At 43.2% G+C, this 18,837-nt stretch overlaps 1 protein-coding gene and 1 pseudogene across 4 annotated transcripts in view; one reads left to right on the forward strand and one right to left on the reverse strand.

Annotated features, from left to right (window-relative positions):
• Window positions 1–18,837, forward strand: part of lmf1 (lipase maturation factor 1) — a 460,297-nt gene that overhangs the window by 193,985 nt on the left and 247,475 nt on the right. The window lies entirely within an intron of this gene.
• On the reverse strand, window positions 11,724–11,895 carry LOC129707132 (U2 spliceosomal RNA; annotated as a pseudogene).

Here is an 18,837-nt window from a genome sequence, read left to right on the forward strand (position 1 = left end):
AGTGGGTGAAGATATCCCACGTGTCTATTGCTAAAGCTGTCTATTTTATCATCCTCAACTGTTCCATTGCCTCTAATGTTAATTATCATATCTTATTCCACTATAAGGGTTTTTCTATGTCCTAGTTCCGTTTATCATGCTGGTTTCTTCCTCACCATGTATTTACTGTCCTTGATGATATCATTCAGAAACATGTTTTTTGTTCTCATGGATATGTGGATGACAGCCAACTCCATTTGATTCATTGCTTAACCAACACCAAGACTTGTTTGAAAGAAAGTCTCCTCCAGGTTGGTTCAGAGAAGGTGGATTACTTTATTTGCAAAAATAAGTGATTTATTTTTTCCCTACTAATGCCAACATGCACTCATCTTGAATGGCAGCTCTCTTGCAACTTTTACAATTGGAAGAGTCCATAGATGAACTTTGCTGCATCAATTTCTCCCACCTTTGCTTTATTGCCAAGTTGTTTTTTATTCACCATTGGGACATTGCTTTCCTCAGCTCTGATCCCTTCTCACAGCTACCACTGCATAGTCCCTGCCTTAATTATCTTGACTAACTGCACCCAAAAGACGGCCAAATTGTTTTTGGCACACTTGCCTTCAACAGACAAGGCATTGAGTATGGAAGTTAGAATGTATGGTTACAGGTGTACAAGATGCTGGTGGGATCACACCTGGAACATTGTGTTCAGATTTGGTCACCCCACTGTGGGAAAGGTACTATTAAGCTGGAAAGAACGCAGATAGGATTTATTAGGATGCTGCCAGGATTCCAGGGTCTCAGTTACAGAGCGAGTTTAGGTAGGCTAAGATTATAAGATCTTGATTGAGGGGTAATTTTATAGAGGTGCATGAAATCACAAGGGGCATAGATTGGGTGAATGCACACATTCTCTTCCCCAAGACTGTGAATTCTAGAACTTGAGGGTTTAGGCTTAGAGTGAGAGGGGAAAGATTTATCAGGAACCTGGGGAGAAAGCTTTTCACACAGAGGGTGCTGGATTTATGGAACAATCTGTCATAAGAACCAGAATATGATGGTGGCTGGTTGTTTCTTGGGCTTGTCATGTGGCTGGTCACGTGCCTCCAGGGTCAGAGGTCAAGACACGTGCAATAGCAACACTTGAAAAATATTTGGACAGTGTGATGCGTGCCCTCTTCCTTGGAGGGCGCTCTGATCCCTATCACTGGCTAACAGGCAAGGAGAGGCTAATTCTCAGTATTATTGGTAACGCCGGCTCCAATTAGCTGATATTGGACGGCCACTTGAACCTTGTCAGCCTACTCCATTCTAGCCAGAGGGAAGAAGGGAGAGGATAAATGTAGAAACAGGAGAGAAAGAGGAAGAAGGAAGAAGGAACGAAGAGAAGGTGTTCCCCTGTCGCAGGTTCGTGGAAGACTGAGCCACTGAGACCACCAGCACTACTGTATGGTCAAGACTGGGTTACCGAGAAGAAACCCTAGCCACCCTGCGCCAATAAGGAGGCTAAAACTGAATGGCCGGGCAAGCCTCGGACGCCAGAACATCTTCCAGCACACAGACAAGGAGGGACTGCACCCACACACACACACAGGCAAAGACTGGCTGTCGGGATAATCCAGAGACCCCAGCATTGCCTCTTCAAGCCCAAAGCTGAGCTGCCAGGAAGAAACCTGAGACCGGCAGCACCTCCCATTGAGGCAAGGATGAGCTGCTGGAAGAAGCCTGAGCACCGGACCTTCTCCTTCGAAGACCGGGACTGAGCTGCCGGGAAATCTTCAAGATCGCCAACATCATCGCACACGTGCTGATGGCAAGGGACAGCGCCCCCATCTGGTCCTGGACTTTCTTACCATTGTAAATAAAATATATCATGTGAGTTCACCCTACAGCGAGTGTTAGAATGGTTACTGTGAAACTCAGTGTCACCCCTAAGGCCACACCAGGTACTTGGATGGGAAAATTATAGAGGAATATAGGTCAAATGCGGGCAAACGGGACTAGCTTGGATGGATATCTTGGTTAGCACGTGTGTATTGGGCTGAATGACCTATTTCTGTGCTGTATGACTCTCCCTCTATGAGGAAATCACAAATTGAGAACTGCAGTAAATCAATGTTATGCTTTTGGTCTAACTTCACAAAACGTGCAAATTCCTCCAAATGCAGAATTGTTCTTTAGAAATTGTTTCATTTATCATTCTTCCTTCCATTCAGTTCCAGGAAACTCAATCCTGCATAAACCAAAGCATTTACTACAAAGCTTGTCAAATAGTTATTGAATTCTGTGCAAACATTTACAAAAAGATTTAGTGCAACAATCATTAAACACAACACAATAAACACATCTTTGCATAAGGGTAATATTCTTCAGCAGAACACATGAAAGGCCATGAATTGTGTATCATTCTGCGTTTCTCCCTCCTTTTGAAGCGTTATTCCATTTGTGGTACTGAATTGTTTGTATTCTGGCTCCACTCTTTATCACAGGTAGATTGCAGAGAGACAGAGCTGCGGTCATTTCTTATGGGAAATTTATTATCTATTGAACACTCTCACATTGTTCTGTTATAGACACTGTTGCTACTGAGGCGTTTTTTTTAAACATGTTTTAAGGCTTTGGATAGATTTGATAGGTAACCTTAATTGTAAGAAGATTTCAGTACAGGGACAGGTTCAGTTCAGTGCCTCTTGTTCCAGTCTGTAAGATGCAGGTGAGAATGCAGCCAGAATGTTTTGCGCAGGTCCAATATCTCTGTGAATGGTAGAAGTATCATGCTTTAACATATGTTTGTGGTAGAGAGAGTGCAGCAAAAAGTCGTCAGACTGATTCCCGGAACAGTGACTAGTCTTTTAAGGCCAATTTCCCAGATTCAGTGAATTGGTTTCGAAAATTTCAAATGTAATTCCTTCATTCAGAAAGCAAGACAAAGTACAGAAAACCACACTTGAGTTAGCTTAACTATTGGAGTTGGCAGTGAATCACCACTAAATCTGCAGCAAAAGACATACACAAGTCTTGCCTGCTTATTTAGCCTAGTGACAGAACGTGGTGTGTTCTTTATATTGGAGTGCAGATGCAGCTTGTGCAATTTCCCATTTGTCCTGAAGCTTAACTCCACTTCAGTGGAGATGTAGTACTGCAGCAAGAAAGATTGAGAAACAGGTTGGGGCAATGGCAAAGTCTGACTTGACCCTATTCTGCACAGGGACTCGGTCAGTGGTGGACTCAATGTTAGGACCATGTCTTGCATGACTTCATGTAGTCGAAGCAGATCGGTGATACATTTTTAAGGTTGAGCCTTAAGCCAAAGCTTTTTTGAGATAGAAAAAGACCACATACCGTGGCTGACGCTGCTCCCTATGTCCTTAACTTTTTCGAAAAATTTTCACAGAGTAAATATCGTAACTGTTATATCTGGATGGACTCCATGTTGCAATTCTGATCACCGGGAGAAGGCGGTTGAGAAGGACTCGTTTTTTGAAGGTGATCATAATTACTTCAAGAAATTACAAAAAAATCCTTGGTCTGTCCTGCTTCTCATGGATGATCAAATCCCACAAAACAAGAAAAGTAGATAATTCACATGTCATCCCAGATGTTTTTTAAATTAGGGTCTGTACTACCCAAAGGTATCTTCAAACATATTGACCTGCACTTTATGCCATTGGTGTTTGTAAGAACTTGATGTATACAGAATGGCTGAAGTATTAGTATTTCAAATGTTGAGATTCTTGGGAGAAGTAAAGAGGTGCCAAATAAATCTTTTGTTTATTGCCAGAATTGTAAAGGTTAAAATTGTAGTTTTGAGATTTCACAAACTTTTTTTGAAGTTTATTTTGCACTAACTATAATGTGAAACTACCTCCTTGAAGTGGTCTCACACTACTTGCCAAATTTCAATCCCAGTAACTTTTCTCTCCAATTTTGTTATTTGTATTGCGTTGATGGAAAGTTTTGGCTTTGTATCAGAGCAAAATATTGCAGTAAGACCGACCTCTAATTTAAATTATAGACTCAATTATGTGGTACTTCCGACCTAATGTGTGAGGGGTAGTGTATTCAATAAAAAAAATAAAATAACGGATGGTTAAGCTTGAATTGCTGGATAATCTATCATTAAAGGGGTATTTATGACAAAGATATATTAGGTGGTACCATTTTAGCTTCAGATGCAAAGAATGCAACAGGAAAGATGAACAAAATTAACCACTGGATGAAATGGAGTTTGTCTGATGTTCATTTGCTACTTTCACATTGGGGTTAAATATTGTTGTCAGATGCCCTTATCAAAGCCAAAGAAAGAAAGCTCTTGCACTTTTCAAGGCTTCATAAAATATTTTACGGAAATGAAATACTTCCCGAATGTGGTAACTATTATCATGTAGGAGAAGCGGTGGCTGGTTTGTGGCAAGCTCCCACAAAATCCAGCACCAGATAAGCTCTTCCTGTTTAGTTGATTAGCAAAATGCAGAGTAGCTGTGAATAGTGAGGAGGTATAAGAAGGAACTGTTGGATGCTGGAAATGAAAGGTAGACAAAAATGTTGGAGAAGCTCAGCGGGTGAGGCAGCATCTATGAAGCGAAGGAAATAGGCAACGTTTCAGGCCGAAACCCTTCTTTAGACTGAGTGAGAAGGCCAGTGGTCTTGGGAAGCTGTCTGAGATGAACCAAACTGTTTGTAATCTCTGAACCATTTGGATTTGAGATGATTTTCTAACTACAAATCCACACCATTGTGAAGATCATCTCACATTGCTTCCCTCCGCTCATCTATGTCTGACCTGTGCCTGCTTATCTCTAGACATGGGTATTGCTTGCCTGCTTCACTTCTCATTTTCTACCCTCTGCCAGTTTGTTGTCATTTAAAATGGCTTCCTTTATCCTAAATAACACTGCCCTGTTGATTTATCGTGTGTATTGATCTGCTTTTCCATAGCATTTAATTTAAAGGTTCACATGCATATTTTCCAATCGTTACATGGCTTCACCATCTCGGTCTTTGTGATTTTACACCACTGTTGTTCAATCCATTGCCAAGACCCTAACCCCCCACCACTTTTCCCCCGAGTAAGTTCAAGGTTTCAAGTTTATTGTACCAATTAAGGTACAGTGAAATTTGAGTTACCATAAAGCCATACTAAGTGTAAAGCAACAAGTCACACAGCCACATAAAAGTTAAATAACATCCATCACAGTGGATTTGCTCCGTATAACCTACTTCTTTAACTAAGAATTGGATGCTGTGCCTGAGTATCGTGATGTCAGATATATTGATAATGCCCCTCTGATGCTATATATTTCACATTTTTGTTCTTGTTGAGCAGAAAAACCAGATTGTTTTTTAACTAACTCAATGTTATTGGGCTGTGTTGTGGATGTTCACTCACATCCATCCCCATCATCTCAGTCTCCAGTGTTTTTCCTGTGGCTACACTTCTCGGCTCTGTGGGATAGTTTGATTGAGCTGTAAAGGGTGACTGGGTACTGAGGTGCAAAGATCTTATAGCGGAGCAAGATAGGCTACTCCTGCTAAATGCAATGGACTGACGTGTAGTACGCTATGGAGGGGATCATGGGCATTTTCCACGCCCATTTTAGCAACCTGAGCCTACCTAACCCGACCCGACTCGCACTGTAATCAATGTTGCGGGGCAACAGTTTGTGTGGGTCAGATTCATAAATCTGTCAGTTCAAACTTCTTGTCAAGAATAAAATTTGATTCTGGTAATTGTCTTTTTTAATGTTTTTTAAATAATTTCTTTTTAAATGGCTCACAAGCAGTGTTTGAGTTGATTTTGTAGTAACCGGAACCGACCCGACTCGCAGGGTGATTGACAGGGGGGGACTTTTTGTGCGTGATATAGGGTTAGATTCATAATTCAATTAGTTCATAATTCTGTTGATTCTTGTTAAGGAATAAAATGTTTATAAACACACATACATGAAAATTATATAAATGTATATAACACACACAATTATATTTCTTCTAAACCAATAATGAACTTTATTTCAGACTAGACAAGGGACATTAAATAAGAAACATTGTAAATAAGAAACATTGTCTTGGGGCACTCTCTCTCCCCGCTGCCCCGGGCCCCGCACTCCTTCTCCCCGCACTCCTTCTCCCCGCTGCCCCGGGCCCCGCACTCTCTCTCCCCGCACTCCTTCTCCCCGCTGCCCCGGGCCCCGCACTCTCTCTCCCCGCTGCCCCGGGCCCCGCACTCTCTCTGCCCCGCTGCCCCGGGCCTTGCACTCCTTCTCCTCGCTGCGGATCCAATCTTTGGCCGGAAGCAAGAAGGCGGGAGCAAGAAAGCGGAGCAAGATGGCGGAACAAGATGGCGGAGTCAGCTTGCTAAAATGTGTCCTGTAATCACCCATGAAACCGCCCATGAGCGCACCTCACGTTTGCGTGAGAGTAACCTATCTTGCTTCGCTCTAAGATCTTTGCTGAGGTGGGAGATCCCAGATCCCGCCCAGTTCACCTCTGTGAAAGGCCTTGTTCTCTGTTTTTTTAAGTGTCTCCACTAGTTACGTGATGTGAAGATGATTGACTTAGATTTTTTTTAAATCAAATAAAGTAGAAATACCCTAAAATGGCTAAAGATAGTATGTAAATAAAGGTAAAGATTGAATTAGAGTCAAATTTATCTGCATCTTTTGTGGCAGATGCAGGTTGATCTGGCCTCTCAACATTGCGTGTCAATGTGTTGCTGCCAGACTTCATGATGTCAGTGCAACAAGTCAGATTTGCTGAAGTCTGATTTCCAGATCATCAGACTTTATCTTTTTGGTAGATGCAAAATGCTGGAGTAACTCAGCGGGACAGGCAGCATCTCTGGAGAGAAGGAATGGGTGACGTATCGGATTGAGACCCTTCGTCAGACTGATGTCAGGGGGGTGGGCATTACATAGATAAGGAAGTGTATAGATAAGGAAGCGTGGGGTGTGAAAACAGGACAAAGGGAATGAGAACAAGGAAAATGTAGAATAGATCATTGTTAGTTGGGAGAAGGTAACAAACGAGCAAACAGAGATAAAATGTAGTCGGTGACAGTAAGACTGGTCGGAGAACTGGGAAGGGGAGGGGATGGAGAGAGAGGGAAAGCAAGGGCTACATTTATCCTTTTTGTGTTGGAGATGAGCTGACTCAAAAGGAGAATATTGCTATTTATTCTCCGTGGAACAATTGGCCAATGGTAAATATGGTTTGACCTACTGAGTCTGACTGTAGCATTCCAACTAGAGGGCTTTAGCTGAATTGTGTAACTCAAAATGTCCCATGGTCTCAGTATTGCATTAGGACGCTTTATCTACTAAGCAGATATAGTTACAACTTCATTGCAATGTTGAGATTCAATTATTAGCATGTAGTTTCACAAAGGTAGATTGCCAGGAATTACAGGGCTTCTGCTCTGGATTTTTTTATGTCCACATTTTTTTCTGTGTATGCTGAGACTTGAATGTGTACAGTGCCTTTCACAATAAAAAGCATATTGCAGAGGGTTTCACAGTGAATGAGGTTCAGTCATTGTTGCATTAATATTCCTGTGAGCATGCAAATCATCTGTTTAATACTTTGGCTGGAAGAAATCACCTTGGATGATATGACACTTCCTCAGTCTGCATTAGCGGTTGCAGGTGCCCTCATAATATACTGCCCCCTTTGAATTAGCCCAAGCATTCTTCGAAAACATCTACTTGTTTTCCTAAGCAGGTTTTGAAATGCTGTGTTGCTAAATTAGCTGACAACTCCAATTTAGCTCACATGGTCTGTTTAACCCTTACATTAACCCGTGCAAATTTGGTCCCCATATCTTAGGAGGGATATGCTGGCTCTGGAAAGGGCCAAGAGGAGGTTTACAAGAATGATTCCAGGAATGAGTGGGTTAGCATATGATGAGCTTTTGACATCACTGGGCCTGTACTCGCTGGAGTTTCGAAGGTTGAGGGGGGATCTCATTGAAACAGAAAAATGAAAGGCATAGATAGAGTAGTTGTGGAAAGGATGTTTCCACAGGTGGGAGAGGCTCAGAGCCTCAGAATAGTAAGATTAAACGAGAACTTACCAGTTTGAAGTTTGATCTGTATTTTATGAGGAGTTACGATGAGGGATTTCGTGAAGAACCCCGCTTCCACGCATGCGTGCCATTCTTCAAAGCAGCGGTGTGAGGTCACAGGAACCTATAATGATCTAACATAGTAAGATTATCAAAGAGATACCAGTTTTTGATATGATCATAAGAGGGTGGGAGCGGAGGGCACGAAATCCCTCATCGTAACTCCTCATAAAATACAGATCAAACTTCAAACTGGTAAGTTCTCGTTTAATCTTACTATTTTACTTCGGAGTCACGTGAGTGACTTCGTGAAGATTTCAAAGCTCTGTGACCTCATGCCGTGGAACGAGTCCATGCTTCACAACTGCCTTGGGTATTGGGAGAGAGCATCATTAGTAATTTTAAAACACAATTATACAAAGAGTTGTGTGGTATAATGAAAAAATTATATAACATTTTTTTTTTTTTTTTTTTTAAATTTGAGAATCATAGCCCTGTAACCTTTCGGGCAATTATATTGTTGGACATAAAATGTCTTCTTAATACAAATGATGGCTCCAAAATTTAACTGGTTTATTATAAAAACCTGTGGAAAACCCCTTTTTGAATGACCATCCTGCCATTCTGAGGATTTGGTCTGTGGGTACCTGTACAAATTTTTGCTGCGGATGTTGCTGCAGCCCTGGTGGAATGAGAGTTAAAACATTAGTGTCATTTTTAGGACCTATTTGAGCCACCTAATATAGTTTGAGTCGTGACCCTTTCATGCGGTTTCTTTTAAGAGATAAACAACTCCATTTTCTGACCTCGAATGTTCTTAGTATATTCCATATATTGTTAGATGTGTCTTGCTATACACCGTCGTTTGCCATATGGGTGTACCATAAATTCAAACACTTGACCTGAGGAAACCCGATCTGTTTTCTTTTATTAAATCCTGTATGACAACCCCAGTTTCTCGGTGAGATGATCAGGAGTCCAGGCTCAGTTTGCTTAATGGCTGGACTTGTTGTGCGGTAAATAACACCATGAGCATAACCATCTTCCTGGTCTGTTACTGAAGTGACAACGCTGTTATGAGCTACAAGCTCCTCAGCATGTTGAGAAACGACACCCACGTCCCAGATTTCGGAGTACCTGGTTTTCTTACCAGGGGTGCGTTCCCACCGCGTGCCGCTCCGTTCCTTGTGATAGGTAATTGGAGAGTGCACTTGTGGCACTATTGATGGCACTGTAGCTCCATCGATTATCATAATGGAGGCTTGTAAAAATTCCGATATGGCCAGAATGTTCTTGGCCTTTTGGTCGAGGTTGTTGTCCAAGCAGTATATGCCCCATTTCTTGATGTCCAAAGGTACTGCTTCCATGTTGACAGTCTTAGTGCAGATGAGATGAGATTCATCGTCCTGTCTGACAGCCCAATGCCGTGCAGTGGGTCTTTAGCCTCTATAAATCCATAATCCATAGTCTTATGGCATGGATGACAGCCTCCAGTCACTGGAAAATTAATAATTTTTTGGCTATGTTCAATAGGGAACATGGTTCTAAACCATCCCCTGTATGACCGAATACCATGATTTAGAAGGTCAGTCGGAACTCTGAGAATTCCAGATGCCGAGTGTAGTTGAATTATCCCTAGTACCCCATTGATGGGGCCGAACGGGGGAAAAACATCACCCTATGGCTTTGTTACATAACAATGCCAAGCTGGTTTTAGAATTTTAGTAAATAATATTGGAGCTAATGATTGCCCCTATTGTAAGCTCTATTGCCAAAGTTCCTCTTTTGAGTCAATGCCTGCCATATAGAAAACCCGCAGCTGACACCAAGTCTTATCAAGAAAAAGAGAGTATCCATCTTAAAATGAATATCTAGAACAAATGTGTTTAGGGTTAAAATCAATGATAATCCTGCAACCCTACTCTATTTATTTTTAATAAATATGTTTGATACAATTCTAATGTTCCATGAAAAGTATGCTCAATCACATCTTTTGTGTACAATTTTTGTAGACCATGTGGGTTTTAGATTGTTTGGTTTATGTAAGGACAAAATGCCCTTCTGGTGTATGTTGTACTGTGGTTATTGGAATGAGTAAATCTTATCAGATAACCCTGAATACTGCTGAGATTATATGAATCTGTAGTGATTATATACCATACATAACTGTAGTGTTGTAACCTCCCCTACCATCATAGGTCCCTATTTTGAACAGAAGAAAACCCCACCCACCTACCTCCATGGTTACCGGTGGTTGTGTTATTTCCTTGGTTTATTTGACAAAGGAGGTTCTGGTTTGATATCTCTTGTTCGGGGTTGTGTGGGAGGTTGAGGTTCCCGCATCTTCCAGGGTGGCCGCCCTGGCCATACCCTAAAAAAGGATCCTGCGGGTTATTGATTTCTAGCACTGCCACTGGTATGAGCCACATTATTTATGGCGTTGCCTGTGGCCGGTATCATGCTCCAAAATAGGCCCTTGCGCTGGCCTTGATGAGCCCCAGTGTCTTGGCTTTGTCCACTCACGGTTCTTTGTTTGCAAATGGTAGCATTTTTTTTGGGGTCCCAGTGCTGGCTGAATGGCCGCCTTCCATGTGTAGTTCAGATCATATTGCATATTACTAAACAGAGCTAGTGCGTCTAGATGGTCTTTGGTTACCTACATTTAGTCCAGGGTGCGAGTGTATTCTATGATGCCTTCCGTCAATCCCTTTAAGGTTCTCTGGATCTTGAGGTCCTGGTTCCTGATGTTCGTCCCCATATGCTGCCAAATGCATTGGTTTACACTGGGCACCCGTAATGCCTCACCGTTGCCAGGTGGCAGATGTCTGGCCAGTGTCTGTAAATTTTTTCCCTGTTGGCGTTTGTGGCCAGACATATAGTAATACTATTGCCATCCTGGATCCAAGTCTACCCATGTTTGACTTGGTTAAAGTAATCAGCCACCATGTCCAGCAGAGTCCCTGCTGTGTCAGGATCATGGGATGCTGTATTACCAGGCTCTGGCCCATCAGGGTCCTGCCTACTCTTTTTTATAGAGTTAGAGATCTCTAGGGTCCCGCACGGGGTACCCATGTGGGGCTTAACTGCTGCCCACTTGTCTTTTGTTCTGCGGACCCCTCTTGCAAGTCAACCCAGAACTGACCCACAGTGCTCCCCTCTGATGGGGTAGAAGCATTGTGCAGCCCTCAAAGAGGTACTGCTGTGGGTTATCACATTGGAGCAAGGCTCCATACACCGCTTCTTCCCGCTCCAGCCCTCTCGGGCGCTGGTTGCCGGCGGTTTTATGCAAAGTCGGACCCTTCTCAGTCCACTACCTTGTTTGATTTGTGTCTAGCCTACCGCTCGGCCGCATGGAGCTGGCCGGTGCGGGGCCGACATCGGGCACCGCTGATCCCACTACGGTTGATCCAAGTGCCGCTGGCTGCTGCTGGCTGCCCCCTGTTCCACGGTCCTCCTTCTCCAGCTTGTCCTTCCTTCCGTGGAGTGGATATGGCCGGTGTGGAGGATAACTGGCACAGCTGATTCCATCTATTCCTTTAACCCGGCTCCAACGCTCTCAGCGCTCCTGGCTGCTCCTTTATCTTAGACCCGTGGGACCCACCCCCGTACTGACGGTACTGGTCCCTTGCGGTCGTTGCAGCCGGTCAACCCCACTCTAATGCCCTCAATTCTGGGCACTCCAACTTATATGGTCCTTAGCTAAGGAACATATAAGACATTAAAACTGATGATAACAGCTATTATAGATTTTATTTAATATATGGTCCCTAGATAAGGGACGTATCAGATATTAAACTGATAAGAACAGATACTACACCTGGTCACTCACATACTGGTCCCTTGTAGTAGATTGCAGCCAGTCAACTGCCAAGTCCTTTGCTGCTGAAAATGAATTTTCTCACCGTGCTGGAGCGAAGTTGGGCACAGGTGTTTTCCTCCTCCGGGAATCGATGTGCCCATGCTGCTCCTGCCGTTGCCAGCTCCTGCCGTTACAGCTCCTGCCGTTGCCAGCTCCTGCCGCAACCTGCGCTCCTGCAGCTGTCAGTGTCACTGCTGCTGCCCGTACTCCTGCAGCTGCCCGCAACTCCTGCAGCTGCCCGTGCTCCTGCAGCTGCCGGCTGCCACTGCTGCTGCTGCTGCTGCTGCCGACTGCCGCTCCGCGGTTCTCCCGCCGGCCTTCTGCAGCTTACATGGACCCGGTCCATGTCTGCACCTAGAAGGTAAGTTGAAGGAAACGCAGGGTCTCTTACCTGCTGTTCCCGACTTTCCTTCTCCCGCTGGTGACCGTCGTTCCCTCCGTTGCGGGTTGGAGCCGCTCGGACCAAACCCCGGTGTTCACGGGCCTGGTCCTTCGCGGCAGTTCCGCAGCCGGTAACCCCGGCTGTTCCTATAGATCCCCTGGCCCTTACCTTGTGAAGAAGGTTTTCAGCCCGGACGTCCCGTTCCGACTCCATAAGTGCCGCTGCACTCGCTGAGCGTTTCGAGCCCCGGTACCGCTGGTCCGTGCTGTCTGTCCCGCAGCCTCTGTGCTGGCTGCTACCGACTGGTCCCAAGTCAGTCTCGCTTGAGACTGGCATACGGGACCTCTTTACTTTGCTTCCCGCCCGGCCGAGAGGTGAATTTTGCCGGTGCGGGAGCAAAGTCGGGCACAGGTTGTTCCCCTCCAGGGAACTCGTGCTGTTGCTGCTGCCGGCTGCTCGCCCTCCACGGGTCTCCCCGCCGGCTTTCCGCAGCCACCTAAAAGTAAGTAGTAAAAGAGGGAAAACGCAGAGTCTCTTACCTGCTGTTCCCGACTTTCAAATTCTCCCGCTTGGGGAACGCCGTTCCCCTCTGTGTGACTCGTTGCAATGCGTGTAGCGATATGACACGCATGCGTGGAAGCGGGGTTCTTCACGAAGTCACTCACGTGACTCCGAAGTAAAATTAATGGTTGCTCTTTTAGAAAAGAGGTGAGGAGGAACTTCTTTAGTCAGAGGGTAGTTAATCTGTGGAACTCATTGCCACAGAGGGCTGTGGAGCCCAAGTCAGTGGATATTTTTAAGGCAGAGATAGACAAATTCTTGATTAGAACAGGTGTCAAGGGTTATGGGAAGAAGGCAAGAAAATGGGGTTAGGAGGCAGAGATCATCCATGATTGAATGGCTGAGTAGACTCGATGAGCCGATTGAGTTAATTCTACTCCTATAACTTGTGAACTGTGAATTATAAATAGTGGAGTCAGCATAGACTTTGTGATTGAGATTATTAGATGAATGTTTCTTGGAGATAAATTCAGCTCATGTTTCGGATAGCCAAAAACTATCACTGCATTCTCTCCAACTAATTTTGAGCTATCGCTGTGTTACAATAAGATAAATGGTAAATTGAAGCTCGTGGATGTAAATAAACTGACCTCAGCGAATCTTGGTATTTTTTTCAACAGTGGCAGTTCAGAGTCTTGGAAACTGACAGTAATCTTTAACTAACTGATTGAAATAAGACACTTTCTTTTAATCACTGTTGAACATTAAAGATACATCAGGACAAGCACTTCCATCAGAAAGCTTCGTAGGCTACAAACTAGGAGGTGGTAAATGGGATTAGTGTAGATAAACTCTTGATGGTGACATGAGCCAAATGGCATGTTTCTGTGCTATATGACTGATTCTACAACCATTATCTCCTGGCCTCATGATGAGTTGAAGACAATTATATTGTCTTTGATGCTCTATTGATTTCTGTTGGTCATGGAGCAGATCCTTTTATTCTCGGGTGGCAAACATTGCCAAATTATTTTTGACAAATCATTTTTGATTGCTGCACTCAATATTAATTCAATTAATTCAATCAAATTAATGTTTCTTGCACAGTTGCTTCTTCCAGGGAAGGCTCAAGAATATCTCTAGGTAAATGCTTTTCACTTTTACCTAACTGAAGTGCATGGCTGAATGTTTATGATTAGTGTAATAAAAATTGACCAATGCATGAGATGGCACAGTCTTCCGCTATAATGACCCGAGCATTGTCAAATGAATCTGAATGAAACTAAAGTTAATTAGTTTGAAAATGAAATCATAAAAACTTCCATAATTCATCACCAAATGTAATATTGTGCCACCCATAAAAATATTGCCAATGGAGAATGTGCAGAGAATTTCGATCTGTGATGAGGGAAACAATGACTGGAACTTCTATTAGCATTTCATCCGCGGGCAGCACGGTGGTGCAGCGCTAGAGTTGCTGCCGTACAGCACCAGAGACCTGACTACGGGTGCTGTGCGGATTTTGTATGTTCTCTCCGTGACCTACGTGGGTTTTCTCTGGGTGCTCTGGTTTCCTCCCACACTCCAAAGATGTACAGGCTCATAGGCTAATTGGCTTGGTATAATTGTAAATTGTGCCCAGTATGTGTAGGGTAGTGTTAGTGTGTGTAGATCAATGGTCGGCACGGAACCAGTGGGCCGAAGGGCCTCTTTCCGCACTGTATCACTAAACAAAACATTTCTTGGATGTTTGTTGAGAATTTCATACACAATCAATTTATTTATCAAATGCATGTTTACAAATGCAGCCAAATCCTTGCACATACAAGTAACAAGATCCAATAATATAATCCCTGCAATGGAGATGAGTTGTGATCCAAAGCTGCTTTGGTGAATTTAATTTTCATCATTTTATCGGCATAGATTATATTGACCAATATAGTCTATCTAATGATGATTCACATAAGTAATTTAAATCTGACCTTCATTAGTTAGTTAAAATCTGTACAGACTGCACCAAAGTCAGGATCGAACCCGGCACTCTGGCACTCTGGCACTCTTTACCGCTGCGCCACCATGCCGCCCCTGTGGGATGGTGGAAAAATAATTGATCCACAAGAGCTTTTTACAGCGTGCCTGTGTTCAGCCAGTCTTGCGATAAACTATGTTTTAAGGGGTTTGAAAGTGGAAAGGTCGACTTGAATATACCATAGGCTCAGAACAGAAGCACAGATGGAAATCATGGATGTCCTGTCTATCCTTCTTCCATCATTCCTGGCCATAGAAGTGGAGTCAGTGATTCAGAGAACTGCTGGTGTCGTACCAGCAATGGGGGTATAAACCAAGTCATCACAGGCCAGTTAGTGGGCAGATTAATATCATTCATTCTGATGGATCATGCAAGCTTTCATTTGAAAATACATAGATTATGCAGCATGAAAATGTTTTGGAGAGGGTGTGTGTAGTTGATGTAATTACATTTTTTCGTGATGGGGTGGCAAGAAGAAATGATGGTGCAAGTGGATTTGATGCGCCCTGCGTGGATTTTTGGAATGCTTCTGGCATGATCCCACATGGCAGGCTGGTCTGAAAAGTAAATGCCGATTGGATCCAAAAGTAGCTCAGTGGCAGGAAGAAGAAAGTAATTGTTGATGAGTTGGGAGCTACAGATGTTGGTTTACAAAAAAATCCACAAAGATTACTTTCTGCTTGAGTAACTCAGTGGGTCAAGCAACATCCCTGGGGGACATAGGTAGGTGACATTTTGGGTCAAGACTCTTCCTGAAGTAATTATTGATGTTTGCACTTTTCTGACTAGAATTATATTACCAATTTACCTCCACACTTGTTTTTGTAATATAGATTAATAATTTTCAGTGTAGATGGTTTGATAATGAAGTTTCTAAATGTTGTTTGATTAACAATGAGGAGAAAGGTTGTTTTGACTAAAGGACGATGTCGATGCTCTGGTCTGTTGAACAAAATATGGCAAATGGACAAAGTATGGTGAATGGGATCTACAGAATTGTGTGGGGTAATGCATTTCTGGAAGTAGACATGATACAATAACAGACTAACTCTGAGGGCAGTGGGTGAACACAGAGACATTGGTGGATGTTAACAAATCCTTAAAGATATTAGGACCAGCGAATAAGCTGGTTAAAGTGCTAGGCAACCTGTCTTGCTTTATTAGTATGAGGCATTAGAGCAGGGAGGTGATGTTTGAATTGTACACATGAGTTAGGTCCCAGCTTGAGTACTGAGTGCAGTTCTGTTTACCACATGACGGTTAGATGTGACTTCACTGGGGAAAGCGCAAAGGAGAGTTATAAGAATTCTTTGAGGATTGGAAAATTGTATTTATGAGGTAAGATTGGATATGCTGGGATTGCTTTATTTGGAACAGAGCAGACTGTGGGGAGACTTAATAGATGTGCATAAAATTAAGAGGGGCCTTGATAGAACAACTGGGAAGGATGTGTTTCCCTTGGCAATGTGGCCAAGAAAACTATGGAGCATAGACCAAAAGTGATTCAGAGATATGTTAGAGGGGAGAAGAGAATTTTATTTTCAGCCAGAAAGTGGTGGTAGGCTGTAAAGCACTGCTTGAGGCAGTAGTGGTAAAAATCCTCATTGTATTTAAACAGAACTTGGATGTGCAGTGGAAGAGCCATGGCCGCTGGGGCTTTGGATTCAGTGCTGGTCGGGGAGAGGAGGGAGGGGGGCGGGGGACAGGAATTATGCTTAGTGTGTTTTTCAGCTGGCACCAACTGCTGGCCAAATGACCCCTTCCTGTGTTGGCAATTCTGTCCGATTTCCATGGTTCTGTCAACCTATTTCCCCCTGAGCACACACAGATAGCAAATCATTGGTCTGTTTTCAGAGGTAATTATTCATTTGGAAAGTATTAACTTTCATTATCGATGTGATAAAATACATAAAAATAGCGGTATAGGATGCCTTGTTTTAATTTGTTGCATGTTTTTGGTGCCTACATCTCAGGATGGGAATATTCTGCTTTCCAACTGATGTAGGATGATTCGGTGAGCTGAACAATCAAGCTACTTGCCAGATTGCAAGTGACATCCATGTGTTTATCCATCCATCTCCAATCCTTAATTGCTTCTCTATTGTGCAAATCTTCCCTATCCCACTGTGGCCAATTTCCCTTGGTCAAAGTCCAACTAACTGTTTTGCAAAGGAATACGAAGTTAATTTTTTTTTAAATTACTAGTTTTGCTTGCCAAATGATAGCAGATTTTTCAAAGTTCTATTTTTTATTGATGAAAAAGAGTGTTTACGAGTAAGTTTCGTGCTGTTGAGTTGTTTGCTGCTGTGATGAGATAAAATTTGATGAAGGAATTTTAACATGTTCCCACACCGGATAATGTATCTTGTTAGGCACAAAGCAAATGTATATTATTTCCAAGCAGATGCCCATTCATTGAATCAAATTAATTCATTATACTATAAAGAACAGAAAGTGGTGGACTAACTCAGTGGGTCGGAGGGTATCTCTGGAGAACATGAACATTGTACCTATGTTCATATCTCTAATTTCCACTGTGCATTTTGCCATTATCGTTATGTATGCTGACCTTGTTGGCTGATGACGCCTGATATTTAAAATTCTTGTGTTGGTTTTCAAACTTTGTCAAAGCCTTCCCTCTTGCTACCACTACCATCTTCTCCAGCTCTGCGGCCTAACTCTGGACTCTTATCCATACTTAGAAACATAGAAACATGGAAAATAGGTGCAGGAGGAGGCCATTCGGCCCTTCTGAGCCAGCACCGCCATTTATTGTGTTCATGGCTGATCGTCCCAAATCAATAAACCCTGCCTGCCTTCTCCCCATATCCCTTGATTCCACTAGCCCCTATAGCTCTATCTATCTCTCTCTTAAATCCATCCAGTGATTTGGCCTACATTGCCCTCTGTGGCAGGAAATTCCACAAATTCACAACTCTCTGGGTGGAAAGGTTTTTTTCTCACCTCAGTCTTAAATGGCCTCCCCTTTTGTTCTAAGACTGTGGCCCCCTGGTCCTGGTCTCGCCCAACATGGGGAACATTTTTCCTGCATCTAGCTTGTCCAGTCCTTTTATGTTTTTTTATGTTTCTATAAGATTTCCCCTCATCCTTCTAAACTCTAGTGAATACAAGCCTCGTCTTTTCAATCTCTCCTCATTTGACAGTCCAGCCATCCCAGTTATCAATCTTGTGAACCTATGCTGCACTGCCTCAATCACAAGGAAGTCCTTCCTCAAATTAGGAGACCAAAACTGTACACAATACTCCAGATGTGTTCTCACCAGAGCCCTACACAACTGCAGAAGAAATCAAGAACTATTTGATTTCCATTGTTCCACCATTGTGGATTATACCTTCAGCTTTGACTAAATTTCCTTCAATTAACCTCCCTCCTCTAACATGCTCTTTGAATCTCTCTTTGACCCAGTTGCTGTCCATCTATTTTATTTGTGGCTTGGCATCAAATATTGGTTGGTATACCAATCCCAAGGAGCTCCTGTGGAGCTACTTGGGATTTCTTACCATAATGCAAAAATGCAATGAAAACCAAAACTGCTGGAAGGAGTTGCGGACTGTGAGGAAGGTTGTGAAAGTAGATAGCGAGATATAAATCAGTTACAGAAATGATCGGAGAAATGGCAAATGGAGTTTAATCTAAGAAGGTATGAAGTGTTGCACTTTGGGAGGTCAAATGTATGGGGAAAATATACAATGAATGGCGTGACCATTAACACCATTGATGCATAGTGGGAACAAATCCATAACTCCCCTGAACGTGACAACATCATAAGTAGTTAGAGTGGTAAAGAAGGCATATGGTATGCTGTACTTCATTGGCCGGGGCATTGAGTATAAGAGTGAGGAAGTCATGATGCAGCTTTATGTAACATTGGGTAGGCAACATTTGAATGCAGTTCTGATCGTTCCATTACAGGAAGGATATGGAGGCTTTGGAAATGATGCAGAGAAGGTTCACTAGAATGATGCCTGGATTAGGGGGGATTGGCTACCAGGAGAGGTTC

This window comes from Leucoraja erinacea, chromosome 20 (genome assembly GCF_028641065.1).
Source record: "Leucoraja erinacea ecotype New England chromosome 20, Leri_hhj_1, whole genome shotgun sequence".
NCBI classification, from domain to species: Eukaryota; Metazoa; Chordata; class Chondrichthyes; order Rajiformes; family Rajidae; genus Leucoraja; species Leucoraja erinaceus.